The sequence below is a fragment of the Electrona antarctica genome (genome assembly GCF_951216825.1).
Source record: "Electrona antarctica genome assembly, chromosome: 22".
In the NCBI taxonomy this organism is placed as follows: domain Eukaryota; kingdom Metazoa; phylum Chordata; class Actinopteri; order Myctophiformes; family Myctophidae; genus Electrona; species Electrona antarctica.
The window spans coordinates 3,448,482-3,474,940 of record NC_136805.1 but is presented as its reverse complement, the minus strand read 5'-3'; the positions used below and the strand labels follow the sequence as shown (position 1 = coordinate 3,474,940).

The following is a 26,459-nucleotide window of genomic DNA, read 5'->3' as shown; positions in this document are numbered from 1 at the left end:
GTTCTGTGAGCCTGTTTGTCCACACAAACCCTGGGTTCTGTGAGCCTGTTTGTCCACACAAACCCTGGGTTCTGTGAGCCTGTTTGTCCACACAAACCCCTGGTTCTGTGAGCCTGTTTGTCCACACAAACTCTGGGTTCTGTGAGCCTGTTTGTCCACACAGACCCTGGGTTCTGTGAGCCTGTAGGTCCACACAGACCCTGGGTTCTGTGAGCCTGTTTGTCCACACAAACCCTGGGTTCTGTGAGCCTGTTTGTCCACACAAACCCTGGGTTCTGTGAGCCTGTTTGTCCACACAAACCCTGGGTTCTGTGAGCCTGTTTGTCCTCACAAACCCTGGGTTCTGTGAGCCTGTTTGTCCACACAGACCCTGGGTTCTGTGAGCCTGTTTGTCCACACAGACCCTGGGTTCTGTGAGCCTGTTTGTCCACACAAACCCTGGGTTCTGTGCGCCTGTTTGTCCACACAGACCCTGGGTTCTGTGAGCCTGTTTGTCCACACAGACCCTGGGTTCTGTGAGCCTGTTTGTCCACACAAACCCTGGGTTCTGTGCGCCTGTTTGTCCACACAGACCCTGGGTTCTGTGAGCCTGTTTGTCCACACAGACCCTGGGTTCTGTGAGCCTGTTTGTCCACACAGACCCTGGGTTCTGTGAGCCTGTTTGTCCACACAAACCCTGGGTTCTGGGAGCCTGTTTGTCCACACAGACCCTGGGTTCTGTGAGCCTGTAGGTCCACACAAACCCTGGGTTCTGTGAGCCTGTTTGTCCACACAGACCCTGGGTTCTGTGAGCCTGTAGGTCCACACAAACCCTGGGTTCTGTGAGCCTGTTTGTCCTCACAAACCCTGGGTTCTGTGAGCCTGTTTGTCCTCACAGACCCTGGGTTCTGTGAGCCTGTTTGTCCACACGAACCCTGGGTTCTGTGAGCCTGTTTGTCCACACGAACCCCTGGAGCGATGCATTAAGCCTTTCACACACATCATCAAACACATCATGTGTCAGTCAGATGGTAAAAGAAGTAACTCCATACATTTCGTGGCACCGTTGCCCGCCTGGCTTTCCCCTCCTAGCCCCACATTTCTCCCAGGGAGCTACATCAGTGTGCTGGCATGTGGGAAAGAAAGAAAGAAAATAAAGAAATATATACCACCATCCATCTGCCATCTGTGACTATTAAAAAAATGCCGTCCAATGTCGCCTTAGGCATGATAGAATGAGTTAAGAGTCAAGACCCGAGGTCGATTCTAACAAAATGATAGAATGAGTTAAGACCCGAGGTCCATTCTAACAAAATTCCTTCTAAATCAGCAGTTCTCACATATTCAAGATTTTTCTATGCATCCAAACGTTTTGCGGCTAAGTAACGCTAGGCTTCATTCTCACAGTGTGAGAGAGAGAGAGAGAGAGAGAGAGAGAGAGAGAGAGAGAGAGAGAGAGGGGAAGTGAGTCTGAAGTGAGTGGTGCTGTGCTGTGCTGTGCTGTGCTGTGCTGTGCTGTACTGTACTGTACTGTACTGTACTGTACTGTACTGTACTGTACAAGCCCTCCTCCCTGGCCTGTGTGTGTCTGTGTGTTAGGCTGTGCAACAGTGACACTTGGTGGTGAACAAACGCTATATTTGTGCTCGGACACAGGGAAAGGGAAAGGGGGGGAGAGAGAGAGAGAGAGAGAGAGAAAGAGAGGGAGGAGATCGGATCAGCTATAAAGTTCTGGTCTAGCGTTCCAGCTGCAGGGCCTCATGTGAACCACCCCAGCTCACAGCCAATAACGCTGCTCCAATTCAATTCTAAATTCAATTCAAAAACTAAAGAACAGTCACTATATAACCTACTTCTCAGCTCCAGAAGCGTACAGTATGCACAGCAAAGTCACTCTGCGTTATAACTTAAACTCAGGTGGAAGCGCACAGGATGTAACCCACAACGGATGCATCAGGTTAACATCAGCAGGGACGTGCACACATAGACATCAAAGGGGGCTTCAGCCCCTGCCCTTTCACCCGTCTGTAAAACACAACTGCCTTTTCCAGACCACAAATGCAGCATTTACTATTTGAAAGAAATGCAAATGCCTCTCCTTTCCATGCCATGCTGGAAGGCAGCATTCAGGAGAATTCCTTTTTTTCCCCCAAAGTCTCCTGAACTTGAACGCAGCATTTGCGTTGGACACATTTGTTTAGAAATCCATGTCGTTACAGCGTATCTCCACTAGGTAAAGAGTGCTGGGTTGCGCCCCGAAAAGAGCTGAAAATAGCAGATCTACAAGCTCACAACGTGTCGCGCTGCGACGCGTTGAGAGCTTGTAGATTTGCTATTTTTGTCTAAAAGTGCCCTCTTACGGGATGTACGGGATGTAAATGCGTACATTAAACACTGAGGCTTTTTATCGCGTGCCTTTTAATGCGTCTGCGTCTCTCTAAAAGGTTTTACAGTTAAGGCTTTCTAAACTTAAACTTTCTTCTTTCCTACCTTGATCTCCTCCCCCCCCTCTCTCTTATTCCCTTTCTTGTATTTCTTGGAAAAATGACAATATGGGAACTGAACTATGAACTGAACTATGAACTGAACTATGAACTGAACTATGAACTGAACTATGCACAGAAACACATTTGACCCACATTTTCACTTAAAGATGGAGATGGATATAGAAAAAACTAAATGGCCAAAGTCAATCATGCATTGAGCACAAGTTTGATTGGTTAGACAGACACAGGGCCACTATCCAACAGATTGTTCCTTTTTTTTTTACAGTAACATCTTGATTTGTTTTGGTCCCTGCAGAACTTCAGACAGTGAGTGATGACATTTAACAAGCTGTTCGTCTCTTCCTGGTCCAAATGGACACTTCTCCTCACAGAGAGCCCAGTGACCCAGAAACATGGACTTAACAAACCCAGGAGGAACGGAAAGAGGGGGGGGGGGGACATTCCAGAGAGAGAGAGAGAGAGAGAGAGAGAGAGAGAGAGAGAGAGAGAGAGAGAGAGAGAGAGAGAGAGAGATGGAGGGGGGGGGGTGACATGTTAATGGTAAAAGTTATTTATAGACTTCAGCTGTAGTTTGAGTTCTGTTTGGTTCTGTTATTGGCTTAAGTCTCTCTTTCTTTTTTCCATCTCTCCTTTGCAGGACATCACATATGCCTATAGAGGCACACACTAAAGACTTTTACCCCCAAACTTTTTCATTTTTTGGGGGGAACGGGAAATGAAGCCGAAGTCCGTCCGGGGTGGCGTTGTTGTTTTCATATACAGTCAACACACGTCGTTGGTCATTATGTAATTGTTATTAAAGCAATGCATGCACGGTCGCGCACACACACACGCACGCACGCACGCACGCACGCACGCACGCACGCGCGCACGCACGCACGCACGCACACACACACGTATCAACAACAACGGTTTGATTTCAACAGCTGGCCATTTGAGTTCCAACTGGTTTCAAAGTATAGCATCTTCTTCTGGAGCTGGAAGTAATGAAAAGTGTACCGTGGCCCAGTTGGACAGAGTTACTGTTATTTAAAGGGAGAAAAGAGAAAATGTATCGCCGTTCCCCTTCTTGAATCGCTCTAAAAACAGAGGGGTGGGGGGTGGGGGGGGGCTGGGCCGTGGCTCAGCGGTCCAGGCACCTTGGCCGGCAGCCCGAGCCTGGCAGTGTGCCGCGGGCTCGACTCCCGATCCCGACGGCCTTTACTGCATGTCACTCCCCCATATCTCTCCCCCACCTCCTGTCAGCCTATACTGTCTGTCCCTCTATACAAAATATAAAATAATATAAAAGGCGAAAGCCACAAAAACAAACATTTAAAAAAAAAACAGAGGGGTGGGGGGTGAGAGAATCTCTCTAAAACAGAGGGGTGGGGTCCTGGGGGGGGGGGGGGGGGGGGGGGGGTGAGAGATAGGAAGAGAAGTCTAGAGAAGGTTTTATCGCCATAGTTTCCCTGTCTAGGATCATCTCTCCTAATGACGTAGGTGTCTCAGATAAAACCCTGACTCCTTCACTCGTCAATCGTCTCCTTAACTGCTCTGTGTCTCTGCTCTGCTCTTTGTCCTGTCCGTGTGAGTCCAGCTCTCACCTCATCTGTCGTCTGGCTGTGGACTGGTGTGGACAGATAGAAAGGGATATTATTAACCCATCAAAAAATTTGATGTAATTGGCCACCGACCCCCATCTGAAAGTATGTTATTCCAGGAACCCCTCAGAAGCAAAGATTTGAGTTAAAAACGTTCACTCTGAAAGAATATATATTCAAAGATTTGTGCCGCATTTTCACGATTTTTCTAAAATAGCAGACCTACAAGCTCATAGTGCGGCACTCTGTGCCACGCTATGAGCTTGTAGATCTGCTATTTTTCAATAGCTAAAGTGTAACATAATGCTTAAAACACCAAAAAGGGTTCCCGTCCAGAATGGATTAAGGCTGATGGCCCCGTTGTGGGAATAGCCCGGTAAAACCATCACGCAGGGCGCGTCAATTCACATCTCATCATCGCGTCGTGTCTTTCCTGCAGACCGGTCTGCATGGCAACAAGTCCAAGCGCTGTATGGGTGGGCGTTTTCTGCAGAACGCGTGTGAAGTGCTCTGAGCTTATTGTAGATCGGCTATTTCCACTAGTCAAGTCATATAAAAGTTATTAGATGATGTGATGGAGTTACAGTATATGTATCATAATCTGTGCACCTTGTGTTTTTACGAAGCCTTGAAAGGCCAAGCGGAAATGTAATTTTTACAGAGACACAATTTCTCGCCTTAGCTTTTGACCACTTTAACCATTATTTTAAACGTTAGCTATATGAAAAACAATAGCAGATCTACAAGCTCGTAGCGGTGCCACGCTATGAGCTTGTAGATCTACTAGTTTCTTTTAATCAGGAAAATGTGGCGCAAATCTTTGAATATATATATATATATTTTTTTTCCGTTTTTTAACTCAAATCTTTGCTTCACAATTTTGCTTCACAATGCGTCGCGATGCGACGCATTGTGAACTTGTAGATCTGCCATTTTCAAAAGACTATTATACATTTGAAAAACTGAAACAGGGCATTCTGCATGATGAGTACTTTTACGTTTGGTACTTTAAGTACATTTTGATACCAATACTTCCAATACGGCATTTTCAATTCCGGACTTTTACTTGTAACAGAGTATAGTTCTATATTGCAGTATTCATACTTTTACTTAACTAAAAACTTTTGAGTACTTTTTCCACCACTGATGATTCACTCATGACCTCTAGATTTATCACTGCGAGGTCAAAGGTCGATCCCGCTTTTTAATGACCTGCTCTGTCAAATTTGCCCCTGGATCCGTGACTGGATTTGGTCCGTTTCCCTGCAAAGCTTTCCTCATTTCGCTTTGTTTGCTTAATGTTGGATTAAACTTTTAGCCACTTATAAAGCCATTTCCTCCCCCGTTATTCAAATCAAGAGTAAGACCCCTGAATGATCAATTTGCAAGGGGATTTCCCCCTTTCCTTTTACCTTTCTCTGCCAATTTCTCTACCCTCCCTCCCTCCCTCCCTCCCTCCCTCCCTCCCTCTCCCTCTCTCTCTGTCTCTCCCTCTCCCTCTCCCTCCAACCATCTCCCTCCAACCCTCTCCCTCCAATCCTCTCCCTCCAACCCTCTCCCTCTCCCTCCAACCCTCTCCCTCTCCCTCCAACCCTCTCCCTCCAACCCTCTCCCTCTCAGTCTCCGTCTCTCTCCATCTGTCTGTCTCTCCGTCTGATCTGCGTTCCTGCTCTTTCTTCAATACTTAAGCATTATGTTCTACTTTAGCTATTGAAAAATAGCAGATCTACAAGCTCATAGCGCGCCACCGAGTGGCTACAAGCTCATAGCGCGGCACCGAGTGCCGCGCTACGAGCTTGTAGCTCTGCTATTTTTGAAAAATCGTGAAAATGTGGTGCAAATCTTTGAATACATATTATTTCAGAGCGAACGTTTTTAACTCAAATCTTTGCTTCCGGGGGGGTCCCTGGAACAACATATTTTCAGATGGGGGTCCGCAGCCAAATACATATATATTTGGGGGTCCGTGACATGAAAATGTTTGAGAACCACTGACATAGAAACATGTTTGAGAACCAGTGACATAGAAACATGTTTGAGAACCAGTGACATAGAAACATGTTTGAGAACCAGTGACATAGAAACATGTTTGAGAACCACTGACATAGAAACATGTTTGAGAACCAGTGACATAGAAACATGTTTGAGAACCAGTGACATAGAAACATGTTTGAGAACCACTGACACAGAAACATGTTTGAGAACCACTGACATAGAAACATGTTTGAGAACCACTGACACAGAAACATGTTTGAGAACCACTGACACAGAAACATGTTTGAGCACCACTGACACAGAAACATGTTTGAGCACCACTGACACAGAAACATGTTTGAGAACCACTGACATAGAAACATGTTTGAGAACCACTGACACAGAAACATGTTTGAGCACCACTGACACAGAAACATGTTTGAGCACCACTGACACAGAAACATGTTTGAGCACCACTGACACAGAAACATGTTTGAGCACCACTGACATAGAAACATGTTTGAGAACCACTGACATAGAAACATGTTTGAGAACCACTGACATAGAAACATGTTTGAGAACCACTGACGTAGAAACATGTTTGAGAACCACTGACATAGAAACATGTTTGAGAACCACTGACGTAGAAACATGTTTGAGAACCACTGACGTAGAAACATGTTTGAGCACCAGTGACGTATAGAAACATGTTTGAGAACCACTGACATAGAAACATGTTTGAGAACCACTGACATAGAAACATGTTTGAGAACCACTGACGTAGAAACATGTTTGAGCACCAGTGACGTATAGAAACATGTTTGAGAACCAGTGACATAGAAACATGTTTGAGAACCACTGACGTAGAAACATGTTTGAGCACCAGTGACATAGAAACATGTTTGAGCACCAGTGACATAGAAACATGTTTGAGAACCAGTGACATAGAAACATGTTTGAGAACCAGTGACATAGAAACATGGGCTTTTCAGAAAACTGTCAGGATTTAGAAGACATTTGTAGAATCGGCCTCAGGTCTAAATGGGTTAAACTTTCCACTCTTGCATCGCCCATCACTTGACCTCCCTGCTTTTCACTTGACCCCCCTGCTTTTCACTTGACCTCCCTGCTTTTCACTTGACCTCCCTGCTTTTCACTTGACCTCCCTGCTTTTCACTTGACCCCCCTGCTTTTCACTTGACCCCCCTGCTTTTCACTTGACCTCCCTGCTTTTCACTTGACCCCCCTGCTTTTCACTTGACCCCCCTGCTTTTCACTTGACCTCCCTGCTTTTCCCTTGACCTCCCTGCTTTTCACTTGACCCCCCTGCTTTTCACTTGACCCCCCTGCTTTTCACTTGACCCCCCTGCTTTTCACTTGACCTCCCTGCTTTTCACTTGACCTCCCTGCTTTTCACTGCCAACCATCCGACGAGGGAAAATGCTGTTTACGATTAAATTCAACATGGTTCTTGTAAATGAATACGCAAAGCACCAATAAACAAATGAATGAACACACTTTTTGAGCGATCATTTCATGATCATTTCACTACTTAAATCTCCTGCGTTTTACTGCCATAGACCAGAGTATGCCGAGGTCAGCGCAGCCCTCAAGCAAGGAGACAGTTCTGCGCCAGACTGACTGCATGCCTCCAGACTGCATGCCTCCAGACTGCATGCCTCCAGACTGCATGCCTCCAGACTGCATGCCTCCAGACTGCATGCCTCCAGACTGCATGCCTCCAGACTGCATGCCTCCAGACTGCATGCCTCCAGACTGCATGCCTCCAGACTGCATGCCTCCAGACTGCATGCCTCCAGACTGACTGCCTCCAGACTGCATGCCTCCAGACTGCATGCCTCCAGACTGCATGCCTCCAGACTGCATGCCTCCAGACTGCATGCCTCCAGACTGCATGCCTCCAGACTGACTGCCTCCAGACTGACTGCCTCCAGACTGCATGCCTCCAGACTGCATGCCTCCAGACTGCATGCCTCCAGACTGCATGCCTCCAGACTGCATGCCTCCAGACTGCATGCCTCCAGACTGCATGCCTCCAGACTGACTGCCTCCAGACTGACTGCCTCCAGACTGCATGCCTCCAGACTGCATGCCTCCAGACTGCATGCCTCCAGACTGCATGCCTCCAGACTGCATGCCTCCAGACTGCATGCCTCCAGACTGCATGCCTCCAGACTGCATGCCTCCAGACTGACTGCCTCCAGACTGACTGCCTCCAGACTGCATGCCTCCAGACTGCATGCCTCCAGACTGCATGCCTCCAGACTGCATGCCTCCAGACTGCATGCCTCCAGACTGCATGCCTCCAGACTGCATGCCTCCAGACTGTGTGCCTCCAGACTGCATGCCTCCAGACTGCATGCCTCCAGACTGACTGCCTCCAGACTGCATGCCTCCAGACTGCATGCCTCCAGACTGCATGCCTCCAGACTGCATGCCTCCAGACTGCATGCCTCCAGACTGCATGCCTCCAGACTGACTGCATGCCTCCAGACTGCATGCCTCCAGACTGCATGCCTCCAGACTGCATGCCTCCAGACTGCATGCCTCCAGACTGAATGCCTCCAGACTGCATGCCTCCAGACTGACTGCATGCCTCCAGACTGAATGCCTCCAGACTGCATGCCTCCAGACTGACTGCATGCCTCCAGACTGCATGCCTCCAGACTGCATGCCTCCAGACTGCATGCCTCCAGACTGCATGCCTCCAGACTGCATGCCTCCAGACTGCATGCCTCCAGACTGACTGCATGCCTCCAGACTGACTGCATGCCTCCAGACTGACTGCATGCCTCCAGACTGCATGCCTCCAGACTGCATGCCTCCAGACTGCATGCCTCCAGACTGCATGCCTCCAGACTGCATGCCTCCAGACTGACTGCATGCCTCCAGACTGCATGCCTCCAGACTGACTGCATGCCTCCAGACTGCATGCCTCCAGACTGACTGCATGCCTCCAGACTGCATGCCTCCAGACTGACTGCCTCCAGACTGCATGCCTCCAGACTGCATGCCTCCAGACTGACTGCATGCCTCCAGACTGCATGCCTCCAGACTGCATGCCTCCAGACTGCATGCCTCCAGACTGCATGCCTCCAGACTGCATGCCTCCAGACTGCATGCCTCCAGACTGCATGCCTCCAGACTGCATGCCTCCAGACTGCATGCCTCCAGACTGCATGCCTCCAGACTGCATGCCTCCAGACTGCATGCCTCCAGACTGCATGCCTCCAGACTGCATGCCTCCAGACTGACTGCATGCCTCCAGACTGACTGCATGCCTCCAGACTGCATGCCTCCAGACTGACTGCATGCCTCCAGACTGCATGCCTCCAGACTGACTGCATGCCTCCAGACTGCATGCCTCCAGACTGACTGCCTCCAGACTGCATGCCTCCAGACTGACTGCCTCCAGACTGACTGCCTCCAGACTGCATGCCTCCAGACTGCATGCCTCCAGACTGCATGCCTCCAGACTGCATGCCTCCAGACTGCATGCCTCCAGACTGCATGCCTCCAGACTGCATGCCTCCAGACTGCATGCCTCCAGACTGCATGCCTCCAGACTGACTGCCTCCAGACTGCATGCCTCCAGACTGCATGCCTCCAGACTGCATGCCTCCAGACTGCATGCCTCCAGACTGCATGCCTCCAGACTGCATGCCTCCAGACTGCATGCCTCCAGACTGACTGCCTCCAGACTGACTGCCTCCAGACTGCATGCCTCCAGACTGCATGCCTCCAGACTGCATGCCTCCAGACTGCATGCCTCCAGACTGCATGCCTCCAGACTGCATGCCTCCAGACTGCATGCCTCCAGACTGCATGCCTCCAGACTGACTGCCTCCAGACTGCATGCCTCCAGACTGCATGCCTCCAGACTGCATGCCTCCAGACTGCATGCCTCCAGACTGCATGCCTCCAGACTGACTGCCTCCAGACTGCATGCCTCCAGACTGCATGCCTCCAGACTGCATGCCTCCAGACTGCATGCCTCCAGACTGACTGCATGCCTCCAGACTGCATGCCTCCAGACTGCATGCCTCCAGACTGCATGCCTCCAGACTGCATGCCTCCAGACTGCATGCCTCCAGACTGCATGCCTCCAGACTGCATGCCTCCAGACTGACTGCCTCCAGACTGCATGCCTCCAGACTGACTGCCTCCAGACTGCATGCCTCCAGACTGCATGCCTCCAGACTGCATGCCTCCAGACTGCATGCCTCCAGACTGCATGCCTCCAGACTGCATGCCTCCAGACTGCATGCCTCCAGACTGACTGCATGCCTCCAGACTGCATGCCTCCAGACTGCATGCCTCCAGACTGCATGCCTCCAGACTGCATGCCTCCAGACTGCATGCCTCCAGACTGCATGCCTCCAGACTGACTGCATGCCTCCAGACTGCATGCCTCCAGACTGCATGCCTCCAGACTGCATGCCTCCAGACTGCATGCCTCCAGACTGCATGCCTCCAGACTGACTGCCTCCAGACTGCATGCCTCCAGACTGCATGCCTCCAGACTGCATGCCTCCAGACTGCATGCCTCCAGACTGACTGCATGCCTCCAGACTGCATGCCTCCAGACTGCATGCCTCCAGACTGCATGCCTCCAGACTGCATGCCTCCAGACTGCATGCCTCCAGACTGCATGCCTCCAGACTGCATGCCTCCAGACTGACTGCCTCCAGACTGCATGCCTCCAGACTGCATGCCTCCAGACTGCATGCCTCCAGACTGCATGCCTCCAGACTGCATGCCTCCAGACTGCATGCCTCCAGACTGCATGCCTCCAGACTGCATGCCTCCAGACTGACTGCCTCCAGACTGCATGCCTCCAGACTGCATGCCTCCAGACTGCATGCCTCCAGACTGCATGCCTCCAGACTGCATGCCTCCAGACTGCATGCCTCCAGACTGCATGCCTCCAGACTGACTGCCTCCAGACTGCATGCCTCCAGACTGCATGCCTCCAGACTGCATGCCTCCAGACTGCATGCCTCCAGACTGCATGCCTCCAGACTGCATGCCTCCAGACTGACTGCCTCCAGACTGCATGCCTCCAGACTGACTGCCTCCAGACTGCATGCCTCCAGACTGCATGCCTCCAGACTGCATGCCTCCAGACTGCATGCCTCCAGACTGACTGCATGCCTCCAGACTGCATGCCTCCAGACTGCATGCCTCCAGACTGCATGCCTCCAGACTGCATGCCTCCAGACTGCATGCCTCCAGACTGCATGCCTCCAGACTGCATGCCTCCAGACTGCATGCCTCCAGACTGCATGCCTCCAGACTGCATGCCTCCAGACTGAATGCCTCCAGAAATATTCAAGAAGTGTGATATCATTGCTGTCGGGCTGAAACCTTGTATCTCTATATTTAAACTTTTTTTAAATTTAAATAAATTAAGGCCCTACTTCGTCATACTACAGTTACAGTATCAATCACACAAAGTAGAAATGAAAAATAGCCGATCGACAAGCTGCAGTCCGTCATTGTCCCTGCTGTAAAGATGTGAAACAGGATGATTGGAATCTTATCCATTGGGGGGGAAGATGCTGAGATTGTTGAAGGCGTACGTGTGGAATACCAGCCAGTCTGCTGTCAAGGGGACGACACTGAACGGTGAAACTATACCACCCAGGCCTGGGCCGTGGCTCAGCGGTCCAGGCACCTTGGCCGGTAGCCCGAGCCTGGCAGTGTGCCGTGGGCTCGACTCCCGATCCCGACAGCCTCTACTGCATGTCACCCCCCATCTCTCTCCCCCATTTCCTGTCAGCCTACTGTCTGTCCCTCTATACAAAATATAAAAAAGGCGAAAGCCGCAAAAAAACATAAAAAAAAAAAAAAAAGAAACTACCACCGATCTGCTATCAAGGGGTCGACAGTGAACAGTGAAACGAATTGGTTTATGTCAGTGGAGCGTGACGCCACGCAACAACATTATGTGTAATTTTTATCATTAGGACCTGAGGCCGATTCTGCAAATGCCTTCTAACGCAGTAGTTCAATCACACTTTTGTGGCAAGTAAAAGGTGTTTTAGACACATTCCGACACAAGATGGAGATATGTATCTCATCCTCTGTATACTTTGCATGGCTTGTTTATATTGAGGTGTAGCTGTTCACTGGATGGACCCCCCCCCCCCCCCCCCCTCCGCCCCTCCCCCCCAAACACCAAACCCTTTAGTCTTCCAGTTTCATGTAAAACAGCAGGATGCGGCTTGCATGTCCTGATTCAGCAAATGCCAAAGTCTACCCAAAGGAGTGTGTGTGTGTGTGTGTGTGTGTGTGTGTGTGTGTGTGTGTGTGTGTGTGTGTGTGTGTGTGTGTGTGTGTGTGTGTGTGTGTGTGCGTGTGTGCGTGGCTAGGGAGCGTTGAACAAGGGCTAGAATGTTAAAACAGCAGCAGTCCCCTGGGGACTGACAGAGGCCCCCGATTTTATGGTTTGATACAGGCTGTGCGCGTGCGTGTGTGCGACTGTGCGTGCTTGCATGCGTGCGTGGCTGCATGCGTGCGTGACACACATTATGTTGTTTTATATTTCCTGCTGAGCTGGATAAATGTGTCTCTGGTTTACCTGCATGTGTGCGTGTGTGTGTGTGTGTGTGTGTGTGTGTGTGTGTATGTACAGTATGTACAGTATGTGTGATTCTGTACAGTATTATGATTCTGTGTATCTGTTGGTCGTATGTGTTGCTGTGTGTGTTCTAGTGCAGTGGTTCCCCAAACTATTCCCTGTCAAGGACCTCCAAATTGACACTTATTAGCCCGCGGACCCCCACTTGAAGAGATATGCCAGGGACCACCCATGAGACAAGATCAAAGATCAAAGATCTCAAGATCACAAGAGAAGACTTTTACGGCTCTAGCAGAGATTCTCAACCCGTTTAATTTCAAGGACTCCCAGTTTGACATGCATTAGTCTACAGAACAGACCCCCCTGGCATTAGTCTACAGAACAGACCCCCTGGCATTAGTCTACAGAACAGACCCCCCTGGCATTAGTCTACAGAACAGACCCCCTGGCATTAGTCTACAGAACAGACCCCCCTGGCATTTCTATCTCTGGGACCAACTAATCAAATGATTCCCGAGCGCAGCACGGCTGCAGCTCACCGCTCCAAGAGATGGGTCAAATGCGGAGAACAGATTTCACTGCGGTAACGTGTGTGACAAATCGTACGACTTTGAGTCCATTTTGGACCCCTGGTGGTCCCTGTGTAGCAGACGACTTTGAGTCCATTTTGGACCCCTGGGGGTCCCCGTGTAGCGGACGACTTTGAGTCCATTTTGGACCCCTGGTGGTCCCTGTGTAGCAGACGATAAGACACGGCAACGTGCACTAGTGTGGGAGGTACAGTAGGTCGGTGCTGTGGCAGGATCTGATCCCAGGCCAGCCAGGCAGAGAGAGAGACCATGCTGCAGGGTCCAGAAACAAGGTTGTTAACCCATTCTGACCTGAGATCAGATTCTAAAAATGTCTTCTACATCCTGACAGTTTTCTGAAAAAGCTATGTTTCTATGTCAGTCGTTCTTCGATTTTTCAAAAATAGCAGACCTACAAGTTGAGCTTGTAGATCTTCTATTTTTCAATAGCTAAAGCATAACATAATGCTGACACCAAAAGGGGTTACCGCCCAGAATGGGTTAAACACAACGTCAATGGGGTGCATTGATGGGACTCCTGCGTATGACGTGGTAGAAGCACACATGCTTTACAGTGGCGGTCATTGTGTAGCAGTGTTATTTACAGTAGCAGCACAGTACCACCACTAATAACATCACTACAGCACTCGTCTAGCAGAGTGTAATTGCGACCGCAGACTCGCAGTTTACTATGAAAACCTGCATTTCCCCGTCAGTCATGCCTCCATATATGGTCAGGCCTCATGACATCACACCTATATGGTCACACCTCGTGACATCACGCCACCATATATGGTCACGCCTCGTGACATACACTCCATGCGCTATATGGAGCTCAGCTGACCGGTTCTGACATTCCATATGTTGATCCTTCCCCATCCATCCTTCCTCTTCGATGTCTCCCTTTTGACTGATACCTGTCCCTTCAAGTTCAAACTCTAGACGGGCCTGCCCCAAAGTTAATAGTGCAGCTGCGCCCGGCAGCCGGCATGTGGCCAGTGCAGAATTCATTCCATATGTTGAGCTGACCCCCCCCCCCCCCCCCCCCATGCCAAAGCACCAGCGCTCGCCCAGCAGTCTGCCGTCACACAGGGGGGGAGGGCGAGGTCACATGGTGTATGGTGTCATATTACCGTCATATACAGAAATAATACACTGGTTATTAACTTCCTTTCCGACATCAAACTCACGGGCGGTAACAGCTCTACCAGAGAGCTCCAGACTTCCCCTCTCTCTCCAGAGCAACATTAGTAACTTCCTCCTGGGGGATCCCGAGACGTTCCAAGGCCAGTGAGTGGATGTGATCCCTCCGTCTGCGCCTCGGTCTGCCCCGGGGGTCTCCTCCCTCCCAGCGGAGATGTCACAAAACCCATCAAACTATGCATGTCCGACTCCTCTCCCAGTGGAGAGATATTAGCTACTGTAAAACCCGGGATTTGAACACCCTGGACACCCAGTGGTGGAGAAAGTATTCAAATATTTTACTTGTCTTAACCCATTCAGGGCGGGAACCCCTTTTGGTGTTTTAAGCATTATGTTATACTTTAGCTATATTGAAAAAAAATGTGAAAATGTGGCGCAAATTTGGAATATATATTCTTTCAGAGTTAACGTTTTGAAGGTCCCTGGAACAACATCATTGTCAGATGGGGTTCAGTGGCCAATTACATATATTTTTTGGGGGTCCTTCACATGAAAATGTTTGATAACCACTGACATACAATGTAGAAACATATAGGGTTTTTCAGAAAACTGTCAAGATTTAGAAGGCATTTGTATAATCGTCCTCAGGTCTAAATTTAAAGGACCTCTTCACCACTTTTCAACCTTACCTTCATATTATAATTAGTCCTCACTAATGTTCATGATAAAATGCCACAATGTGTTTCTGCTCTGTCTGTGTCTCATAGGAGGGCCGTCCACCAGTGTCTGTGTCTCATAGGAGGGCCGTCCACCAGTGTCTGTGTCTCATAGGAGGGCCGTCCACCAGTGTCTGTGTCTCATAGGAGGGCCGTCCACCAGTGTCTGTGTCTCATAGGAGGGCCGTCCACCAGTGTCTGTGTCTCATAGGAGGGCCGTCCACCAGTGTCTGTGTCTCATAGGAGGGCCGTCCACCAGTGTCTGTGTCTCATAGGAGGGCCGTCCACCAGTGTCTGTGTCTCATAGGAGGGCCGTCCACCAGTGTCTGTGTCTCATAGGAGGGCCGTCCACCAGTGTCTGTGTCTCATAGGAGGGCCGTCCACCAGTGACTCGGTCTGTGTCTCATAGGAGGGCCGTCCACCAGTGTCTGTGTCTCATAGGAGGGCCGTCCACCAGTGACTCGGTCTGTGTCTCATAGGAGGGCCGTCCACCAGTGTCTGTGTCTCATAGGAGGGCCGTCCACCAGTGTCTGTGTCTCATAGGAGGGCCGTCCACCAGTGTCTGTGTCTCATAGGAGGGCCGTCCACCAGTGACTCGGTCTGTGTCTCATAGGAGGGCCGTCCACCAGTGTCTGTGTCTCATAGGAGGGCCGTCCACCAGTGTCTGTGTCTCATAGGAGGGCCGTCCACCAGTGTCTGTGTCTCATAGGAGGGCCGTCCACCAGTGTCTGTGTCTCATAGGAGGGCCGTCCACCAGTGTCTGTGTCTCATAGGAGGGCCGTCCACCAGTGTCTGTGTCTCATAGGAGGGCCGTCCACCAGTGTCTGTGTCTCATAGGAGGGCCGTCCACCAGTGTCTGTGTCTCATAGGAGGGCCGTCCACCAGTGTCTGTGTCTCATAGGAGGGCCGTCCACCAGTGTCTGTGTCTCATAGGAGGGCCGTCCACCAGTGTCTGTGTCTCATAGGAGGGCCGTCCACCAGTGTCTGTGTCTCATAGGAGGGCCGTCCACCAGTGTCTGTGTCTCATAGGAGGGCCGTCCACCAGTGTCTGTGTCTCATAGGAGGGCCGTCCACCAGTGACATTGATGGGGAATTCCAAGCCAATAGAAACCGCAGGCTTTCTAGTCCTGAAAAGTTTACAAAGCGATAATGGAAGCCGTCGTAAATATTAAAAAAAAAGAATAATCTTATTTACATGAGTCTATGAGACACAGACCGAGTAGAGTAAATGTTGTGGCATTTTATCATGGACATTTAGTGAGGACCAATTATATGAAGATAGGTTGAAAAGTGGTGAAGTGGTACTTTTTGGTGTTTTAAGCATTATGTTATACTTTAGCTACGAGCTTGTAGATCTGCTATGTTTGAGAGAAAAAGATTACAATAAAAGGCATTTAGCAGACGCTCTTAATCCAGAGCGATTTACAGTAAGCAAGAACAACACACGGTAATACATCAAATACATCAAACATGAATCATAGAAGCTAAGAGCCTAACAGTGGAAATAAGCCACAAACAGCCACACAAATATTATGCGTTGGGAACCCAAATGGTCAGCCTGTGAATATTAAATATGAAATGGTGAATTTTAAGGATGCACAAGTCAATGTTGGTCCTTCCAGTTTAGCTCATCTCCTGTGTGTTTGATTGATTGATTGAAAAATGTATTAACAGTTTGCAGAATTACAGTACATTTCAAGCACAAACTCAATACAAAGGCTGTTAACTGTGAGTGGACGACCCAATTAAGCATTACACTTGTTTCAAATAGGGTCCACAATGTTCAATTCATCAAAATGTAACTTACATGGGCATAACATGTAACCTGACTCCGCCAGATGGGGCAGCAGAGAGTACACTGGGTTCCCCCCTCCTGCTCCCATCTGGGAACTCTCAGGCAGACTTGATGCCCGGCCACAAAACGGCCTGGCCAATCAGCAGCAGCTAGAGGCGGGATAGCTGCTGCTGATTGGCCAGGCCGTTTTGTGGCCCATCTGGCGGAGTCAGGTTGCATAACATGTTAACGAGACAGAACAACATAAACATATGCCACCTATAGATGGTATGCGTGTGACATCATCATCATCATACCCGGAAGTTATGCAGGAACGCCTACTGAGTGGCAAAAAGCTACTTTCTGGCTTTGATTGCATTAAATGACTTTAAACAATGTTAAATTAACTTTGCCACTCACTTTGCCACTCGATCTGCCATTCACTTTATGCATGCGCATACCCTCTATACTGTAGCCTGGCCCTATAGCATATGTGTTGCACGTAATCACTTAACGCATGCCTAATTGACGATGCTTTCAATTAGCTAATTATCACCGTTTCATTGAGCTGACATTTATTACAGCAGAGGATGGCATGCTATAATTGATCTAATTGGTATAGTATGTGCAATTGAGCTTCTTTCTTACACCACACACACACACACACCACAACACAGCTGTCTGACTCCACAGTAGATGGAGGGCTCTGTGAGGTTTACAGTGGGACTCGAGGAGGACTTCATTCAGAGAGTGGCTTTCAGAAGGAGAGAGTGGTGGTGGGTCTCTTTCAGAAGGACAGAGTGGTGGTGGGTCTCTTTGAACGCTGGGCGGGATGGAGGGAAGGCTCACATAAAGTTTCCACTGGTTTTTATTTGATCCACTTGTACAGTACGCCACTAAACGGCATTGTTCTTTTTATAAACTCAAATTCCTCCAGAGGAGGTCGACTGTGAATGTGTGTGAATGTGATTTTGTTTTGTTTTCCAGGGTCGCTTTCATGCAGTCTCAGGCAATTCTACTGCTAGCTGTAGGTACTGAGAAGTTCCTTGGCAGTAACTGGGAATTAAAGCATTGCAACTGTTACATTTACATATGCACACACATTACAAAAATGTGTTACATTACAAAAATACTTAACGGCAACACAGATTAACGCCGCTTCGCACACGTTTCCTCTGTCTCCTACTGCTACTCTAACCTGACTCCGCCAGATGGGGCAGCAGAGAGTACACTGGGTTCCCCTTTCCTGCTCCCATCTGGGAACTCTCAGGCAGACTTGATGCCCGGCCACAAAACGGCCTGGCCAATCAGCAGCAGCTATCCCGCCTATAGCTGCTGCTGATTGGCCAGGCCGTTTTGTGGTTACTGCTACTCTATGCATCTTTGAAACATCTCACCAACACTCAAGGACCGCGCGGGTCTCCGTGAACAGATAGTAGATAAAGCTGCGTCCTATGGAGAGTGGAATAACTAAGTAGGGACCCTAGGGTACCGCCGTACAAAATTCAGAAAAGGTAACCAAGGGTCCCAAAAGGGGCTAGTAATTCAACCAGAGATGGACAGGTAAGTTTAGACAGGTGAGTAGAATTTGACAGGCCTCTTACATCAAACTTGACAAAGCATACTTTCCATACAAAAATAATGAATACTTTTCACCAGGTGAAAAGATCACAATACATACCAACGATGCTAAGACAGGGAGAACATTTGAGCAGATGTTAGCAGATACAGAAACAGGAGCCTTGCTGTGCATGCATTGTTTGCAATGGAAACTATAGTGCACTTCCTGAAAGAAGTCACATGACGTGTGTCACATGACAAAACTGAAGTCTACTTCCTGTATTTCTTAAAGGGGTACTACCTGCCATAGGAAACCAATGAATTCACATTTTTCAAAATAAAATACAAACATGAAATAAACAACCGTAACAGAACACCGATATATTACTATTCTAAAAACTGTGTCCCCATAGACAGCGGAATCCAGTGGAATTTGTATTTACGTATTTTTTCCTTTTTTTTAATTTGTTATCGCACCGCAACTGGAGTGTTACGAGTGTGTACAGGACACAGTTGTGTACCGTAATCAATTGATATTAAAATAGGCATCCAAGGCCTGGGCCATGGCTCAATGGTCCAGGCACTTTGGCTGGTAATCCAGTCTGGCAGTGTGCCGCGGGTTCGACTCCCGATCCCGACGGCCTTTACTGCATGTCTTCCCCCCATCTCTCTCCCCATTTCCTGTCAGCCTACTGTCTGTCCCTCCATATAAAATAAAGGCGAAAGCCACAAAGAAAAAACATAAAAAAAAAAAAATAGGCATCCAAAGGCGATCTCGGTGCAGGGGGGCGTTTGCACCGGGAGGCGTCAAAAGGCGATCTAGGCGCCGAATGAGTTTAAGCTCACAAGCCACAATATCACCCCTGGCCAAGCGTCGTGAGTTGCCTCTTAGATTTGGTCACGAGTCCCGGATTAGGACATAAAACTTGCGGATTGCAGCTTTAAATACCTTGCTCAAAGACAGCCTCGGCTCGACCGCCCGTTTGTGTGTCTGAGAGATGATACAACGTTTTCCGATTCACTTTTAACTGCCAAGATTTTCCGAGCCAGTACGGTACTATAGTCTGATCGCTATAACCTGCCGACCTCCGTCTAGGCCTCAGTCCCAGGTGTCACCACCGCAACGTGAGCTCATATCTCCCGGTGTCTGTAATAAATGTCATCGGCGTGCGTTTTTACGAGCTTCACGCAGCGGTATCGCCCTCATTACGGTCTGCTTTACAGACCTCCTCTGACGCACAGAACCATGGCCTACGTTCCTCCCTATACCAAACACCAACCCAGCTCCACATACGGTCTGCTTTACGGACCTTCTCTCTCGCACAGAACCATGGCGTACTTTCCACCCTATACCAAACACCAACCCAGCTTCACATACGGTCTGCTTTACGGGCCTTCTCTCTCACACAGAACCATGGCGTACTCTCCTCCCTATACCAAACACCAACCCAGCTCCACATACAGTCTGCTTTACGGACCCTCTCTCTCACACAGAACCATGGCGTACTTTCCACCCTATACCAAACACCAACCCAGCTCCACATACAGTCTGCTTTACGGACCTCCTTCTCTCTCACACAGAACCACGGCGTACTTTCCTCCCTATACCAAACACCAACCCAGCTCCACATCGACACCATGTTCGCTCACACACGTGTTCCTCGTTCCGGACATGCTGGAAAACACAGTGCATGATGGAACCTGTGATGAATTAGATGAGTTAAGAAGATTATGTGAGTTAACCACTTTAAAGGGATATTTGATCATCTACTCAGGCTTTTGTGAACACCCCAGACAATTCATTTTAAGTTGAGAACACCCCAGACAGTCTTTTTTTTAAGTTGCTCGATTCAGGGGTGTTCACATAAGCCTGAGTAGACGACAATATGACCAAAACCTTTTTTTTGCAAGTAAAATATCCCTTTAACCCCAGCTTCCCTATTCTGGGGGGGGGGGGTATTTTTTGGGCATTTGCCAACAAAATTGCCAATCTACAAGCTCACAATGTGTCTTGTAGATTGGCTATTCCTGGTGAAGACGTTTGTAGATCGGCCATTTTGGACAAAGAGATTTGGTGTATGAAAAAAGCTACAGTGAGGAAAGAAGCTACAGTACAGTACAGTCTCAACACGGGTCGGTTTTACTAATACTAGAGATAAGATGAGTTAAGATTAGTGAAGATGAGATGAGATCAGATTCGCTTCACCGGTCCTAGTAACTGTCAGCCTGTCACCTGTTCCTTTTATCCATTATTGTGCATTATGCTGAATGGATAAATGGATGGATCTAGGACTTAGTTTAATCTACATGATTTGACCAGATTCTAACTCTTTTATTCTCTTTCATTGTTTTATTGCCCCTGCTTTTAAACTGCAACAGTGAAAGCCTGCACAAAATGACAATTTCACCTCGTTGTACTGCCACATTTGTGTCGTGACAATACAATTTGAGATAAGATGAGTTGAGAAGACATTTCCAAGGACAATTCAGAAGCAGAACAGCGTGCCTTCATGTCAGCAGCAAAATATTACAGCGGAAAAGCCTGAAACTACCTCATATATCAAGCCAAAAGAACTGTGATTGTTTAAGCCATATATAATCATGGTCACATGTATGCCTTTTACATGCAACACATTTCAGGGCGAAGAATACGGACAGGCTCCTTTAGGGCAGTATTGATTGAAGGGTTGTTTACAGGCCGGAGCACGGGAGCAATCAGCGATGAGTGCTCATCTATACGTATATCTATAAAAATGCACTGTGTGCGCGTGTGTGTGTATGTGTGTGCGTGCATGCGTGCGTGCGTGCATGCGTGCGTGCGTGCGTGTGTGAGCGTGTGTGTGTGTGTGCGCGTGGCTGCGTGCGTAATCCACTCCCTCTGCTCGATCTGTGCCTTGTTAGTCAGTCAGTCAGAGTGGAATAAGCAGCAAAGCTGGTGAGCTAACGATGGCAAAGCTGACACAAAACAGACTTTGTTCCCCTCGTTAGCGAACATGTGTGTCCTTCTTCCTCACAGCACCGAGCAGCAACATGCCCACAGTACAGTGGTAGAGGTACTAACAGCAACATGCCCACAGTGCAGTGGTAGAGGTACTAACAGCAACATGCCCACAGTGCAGTGGAAGAGGTACTAACAGCAACATGCCCACAGTGCAGTGGTAGAGGTACTAACAGCAACATGCCCACAGTGCAGTGTTAGAGGTACTAACAGCAACATGCCCACAGTGCAGTGGGAGAGGTACTAACAGCAACATGCCCACAGTGCAGTGTTAGAGGTACTAACAGCAACATGCCCACAGTGCAGTGGGAGAGGTACTAACAGCAACATGCCCACAGTGCAGTGGAAGAGGTACTAACAGCAACATGCCCACAGTGCAGTGGGAGAGGTACTAACAGCAACATGCCCACAGTGCAGTGGTAGAGGTACTAACAGCAACATGCCCACAGTGCAGTGATAGAGGTACTAACAGCAACATGCCCACAGTGCAGTGATAGAGGTACTAACAGCAACATGCCCACAGTGCAGTGATAGAGGTACTAACAGCAACATGCCCACAGTGCAGTGATAGAGGTACTAACAGCAACATGCCCACAGTGCAGTGATAGAGGTACTAACAGCAACATGCCCACAGTGCAGTGGTAGAGGTACTAACAGCAACATGCCCACAGTGCAGTGGAAGAGGTACTAACAGCAACATGCCCACAGTGCAGTGGAAGAGGTACTAACAGCAACATGCCCACAGTGCAGTGGAAGAGGTACTAACAGCAACATGCCCACAGTGCAGTGATAGAGGTACTAACAGCAACATGCCCACAGTGCAGTGGAAGAGGTACTAACAGCAACATGCCCACAGTGCAGTGGAAGAGGTACTCATCACAGCAACATGCCCACAGTGCAGTGGAAGAGGTACTAACAGCAACATGCCCACAGTGCAGTGATAGAGGTACTAACAGCAACATGCCCACAGTGCAGTGGAAGAGGTACTCATCACAGCAACATGCCCACAGTGCAGTGGAAGAGGTACTAACAGCAACATGCCCACAGTGCAGTGATAGAGGTACTAACAGCAACATGCCCACAGTGCAGTGGAAGAGGTACTCATCACAGCAACATGCCCACAGTGCAGTGGAAGAGGTACTAACAGCAACATGCCCACAGTGCAGTGGTAGAGGTACTAACAGCAACATGCCCACAGTGCAGTGTTAGAGGTACTAACAGCAACATGCCCACAGTGCAGTGGGAGAGGTACTAACAGCAACATGCCCACAGTGCAGTGGAAGAGGTACTAACAGCAACATGCCCACAGTGCAGTGGGAGAGGTACTAACAGCAACATGCCCACAGTGCAGTGGTAGAGGTACTAACAGCAACATGCCCACAGTGCAGTGGTAGAGGTACTAACAGCAACATGCCCACAGTGCAGTGATAGAGGTACTAACAGCAACATGCCCACAGTGCAGTGATAGAGGTACTAACAGCAACATGCCCACAGTGCAGTGGTAGAGGTACTAACAGCAACATGCCCACAGTGCAGTGGAAGAGGTACTAACAGCAACATGCCCACAGTGCAGTGGAAGAGGTACTAACAGCAACATGCCCACAGTGCAGTGGAAGAGGTACTAACAGCAACATGCCCACAGTGCAGTGATAGAGGTACTAACAGCAACATGCCCACAGTGCAGTGGAAGAGGTACTAACAGCAACATGCCCACAGTGCAGTGGAAGAGGTACTCATCACAGCAACATGCCCACAGTGCAGTGGAAGAGGTACTAACAGCAACATGCCCACAGTGCAGTGATAGAGGTACTAACAGCAACATGCCCACAGTGCAGTGGAAGAGGTACTCATCACAGCAACATGCCCACAGTGCAGTGGAAGAGGTACTAACAGCAACATGCCCACAGTGCAGTGATAGAGGTACTAACAGCAACATGCCCACAGTGCAGTGGAAGAGGTACTCATCACAGCAACATGCCCACAGTGCAGTGGAAGAGGTACTAACAGCAACATGCCCACAGTGCAGTGGAAGAGGTACTCATCACAGCAACATGCCCACAGTGCAGTGGAAGAGGTACTAACAGCAACATGCCCACAGTGCAGTGGGAGAGGTACTAACAGCAACATGCCCACAGTGCAGTGGAAGAGGTACTCATCACAGCAACATGCCCACAGTGCAGTGAAAGAGGTACTAACAGCAACATGCCCACAGTGCAGTGATAGAGGTACTAACAGCAACATGCCCACAGTGCAGTGGTAGAGGTACTAACAGCAACATGCCCACAGTGCAGTGGAAGAGGTACTAACAGCAACATGCCCACAGTGCAGTGGTAGAGGTACTAACAGCAACATGCCCACAGTGCAGTGGAAGAGGTACTAACAGCAACATGCCCACAGTGCAGTGGTAGAGGGACTAACAACAACATGCCCACAGTGCAGTGGAAGAGGTACTAACAGCAACATGCCCACAGTGCAGTGATAGAGGTACTAACAGCAACATGCCCACAGTGCAGTGGAAGAGGTACTAACAGCAACATGCCCACAGTGCAGTGGTAGAGGTACTAACAGCAACATGCCCACAGTGCAGTGGGAGAGGGACTAACAGCAACATGCCCACAGTGCAGTGGGAGAGGTACTAACAGCAACATGCCCACAGTGCAGTGATAGAGGTACTAACAGCAACATGCCCACAGTGCAGTGGAAGAGGTACTAACAGCAACATGCCCACAGTGCAGTGATAGAGGTACTAACAGCAACATGCCCACAGTGCAGTGGGAGAGGTACCAACAGCAACATGCCCACAGTGCAGTGATAGAGGTACTAACAGCAACATGCCCACAGTGCAGTGGGAGAGGTACCAACAGCAACATGCCCACAGTGCAGTGATAGAGGTACTAACAGCAACATGCCCACAGTGCAGTGGGAGAGGTACTAACAGCAACATGCCCACAGTGCAGTGGTAGAGGTACTAACAGCAACATGCCCACAGTGCAGTGATAGAGGTACTAACAGCAACATGCCCACAGTGCAGTGTAAGAGGTACTAACAGCAACATGCCCACAGTGCAGTGGAAGAGGTACTAACAGCAACATGCCCACAGTGCAGTGATAGAGGTACTAACAGCAACATGCCCACAGTGCAGTGATAGAGGTACTAACAGCAACATGCCCACAGTGCAGTGGTAGAGGTACTAACAGCAACATGCCCACAGTGCAGTGATAGAGGTACTAACAGCAACATGCCCACAGTGCAGTGATAGAGGGACTCATCACAGCAGCACATACACACACGCCGGGCACCTCTCTATCATAACTTACAATAATAAGTGAACAGAGACGTTCCACCGTTAGCTATAAAGCACTGGACTGGTACAGTGAGTGAGTGATGATTACAACCGCCTTGCTGTTAACGGTGATTTGTGCGTCACGAATCGTCACGGCCTGCCACAGACATACTGGATTAGTGCCGCTTCCTCAGCCGGTCCCCAAGGGGGGAGTCGTTTGGAGAAACACAAGTGTTTTGTGTTACAATCAGCTAATTCTGTGTCCCTGTGAAATGTGCACAAGGGGAATAGTCTGTGGTACTAATGCAGCACAGGTTGAACTCACTTTTACTGTAGTGTATATCCATGTTGACTGGCTTTTTACGAGCTATGTTAAAGCTGCAAGCCGGAACGCACGGTATGAATGAAATGTAATTTTAACCCATGCATCTGTACAGCGATACCATTATAACTGCAGGCACATCTGCAGTGGATGGAGGCCGGTGTTCTCCCTCCTCCCCTCCTCTCCTCTCCCACCGAGAAATGGAGACCCTGAATTATTGTCACATAACAGGTTTACAGGTTTAAAGGACAACTTTAGGTTGTTATTAGACAAAGTAAAAGATGAGTGTTATTTTTATTTTTTTCATTTGCTGCTTTCTTTCGTTTTAGCTATTGTTGACAGGGGGGGCGGGGCATTCAAACATGGGTATAAATACGTCTCAATTTTACAGCGATTTCTTTATTAATATTTACTATATAGTCCTACTAGACCCCAGGAAATTACACCTGGCCACAAAAGATCACAGGTTGTACTGAATGAACGGAACCAAGTGGACCCTTACAGGTCTGTAACTCTGAGAGCATACAAGCGGAAACCAAATGGACCCTTGCAGGTCTGTAACTCTGAGAGCAAACAAACAGAACCAAATGGACCCTTACAAGTCTGTAACTCTGAGATCATATACAAAGGGAAACCAAATGGACCCTTGCAGGTCTGTAACTATGAGAGCAAACGAACAGAACCAAATGGACCCTTGCAGGTCTGTAACTATGAGAGCAATCAAAGCATGTGAACGGAACCAAATGGACCCTGACAGATCTGAGGTCTGAAACTCTGAGAGCTTTGCGAACGGAACCAAATTAACCCTTACAGGTCTGTAACTCTGATAGCAGACAAACGGAAACCAAATGGACCCTTAGGCTACAGGTCTGTAACTGTCTGGTTCTGTCTGTACGCTCTCAGAGGTACGGGGGTCCGTACGTGGCCCTAATGCATGGCGAACCGGAGGTCCCTGGAACTGAAAGGTTTGGTGCAGTAGAGAGTGTTAATTCTCCTGTCCTGTCCTGCCTTGAAATGAAATGCATGCTCTGTATTTTCCCCTCGTGAAGGCAGGCAAGCGGGCTGAGCCCCGGCATGCCACGGAGGGCCAGCTCCGACGATGTCAGAACCACAACATTTTTCCAATGTGGGCGGACGGAGAGGAAATGAATGAAATGGTCACTGAGAGAGAGAGGCAGAGAGAGAGAGAGAGAGAGAGAGAGAGAGAGAGAGAGAGAGAGAGAGAGAGAGAGAGAGAGAGAGAGAGAGAGAGAGAGAGAGAGAGAGAGAGAGAGAGAGGCAGAGAGAGAGAGAGAGAGGCAGATAGAGAGAGAGAGAGAGAGAGAGAGAGAGAGAGAGAGAGAGAGAGAGAGGGTAAAAGTCCCTTTGATCATTTAGGGTTCTTGCTTTGAATGGCAGGAGAGGAAGTGGCTTTAAAGTTGTTGTTCTTGCTGTTGTTGAGGTTGTC

The 26,459-nt window shown here is 49.0% G+C and overlaps 2 protein-coding genes across 3 annotated transcripts in view; one reads left to right on the top strand and one right to left on the bottom strand.

Moving 5' to 3' along the window:
- vps35l (VPS35 endosomal protein sorting factor like) overlaps positions 1 to 26,459 on the top strand; it is a gene marked incomplete at its 3' end in the record, with an annotated part of 249,115 nt that overhangs the window by 204,408 nt on the left and 18,248 nt on the right. The gene's annotated exons all lie outside the window — the stretch shown is intronic.
- antxr1c (ANTXR cell adhesion molecule 1c) overlaps positions 1 to 26,459 on the bottom strand; it is a 104,665-nt gene that overhangs the window by 74,610 nt on the left and 3,596 nt on the right. Inside the window, exon 1 of one of the 2 annotated variants that reach the window (XM_079492760.1) lies at positions 18,531 to 18,641. The exons of the other annotated variant lie outside the window; for it this stretch is intronic. The gene's annotated coding sequence lies outside the window, so the exon portion shown is untranslated. Of the gene's footprint in view, positions 1 to 18,530; positions 18,642 to 26,459 lie in introns of those variants that run through there. 2 annotated transcript variants of the gene reach the window in all.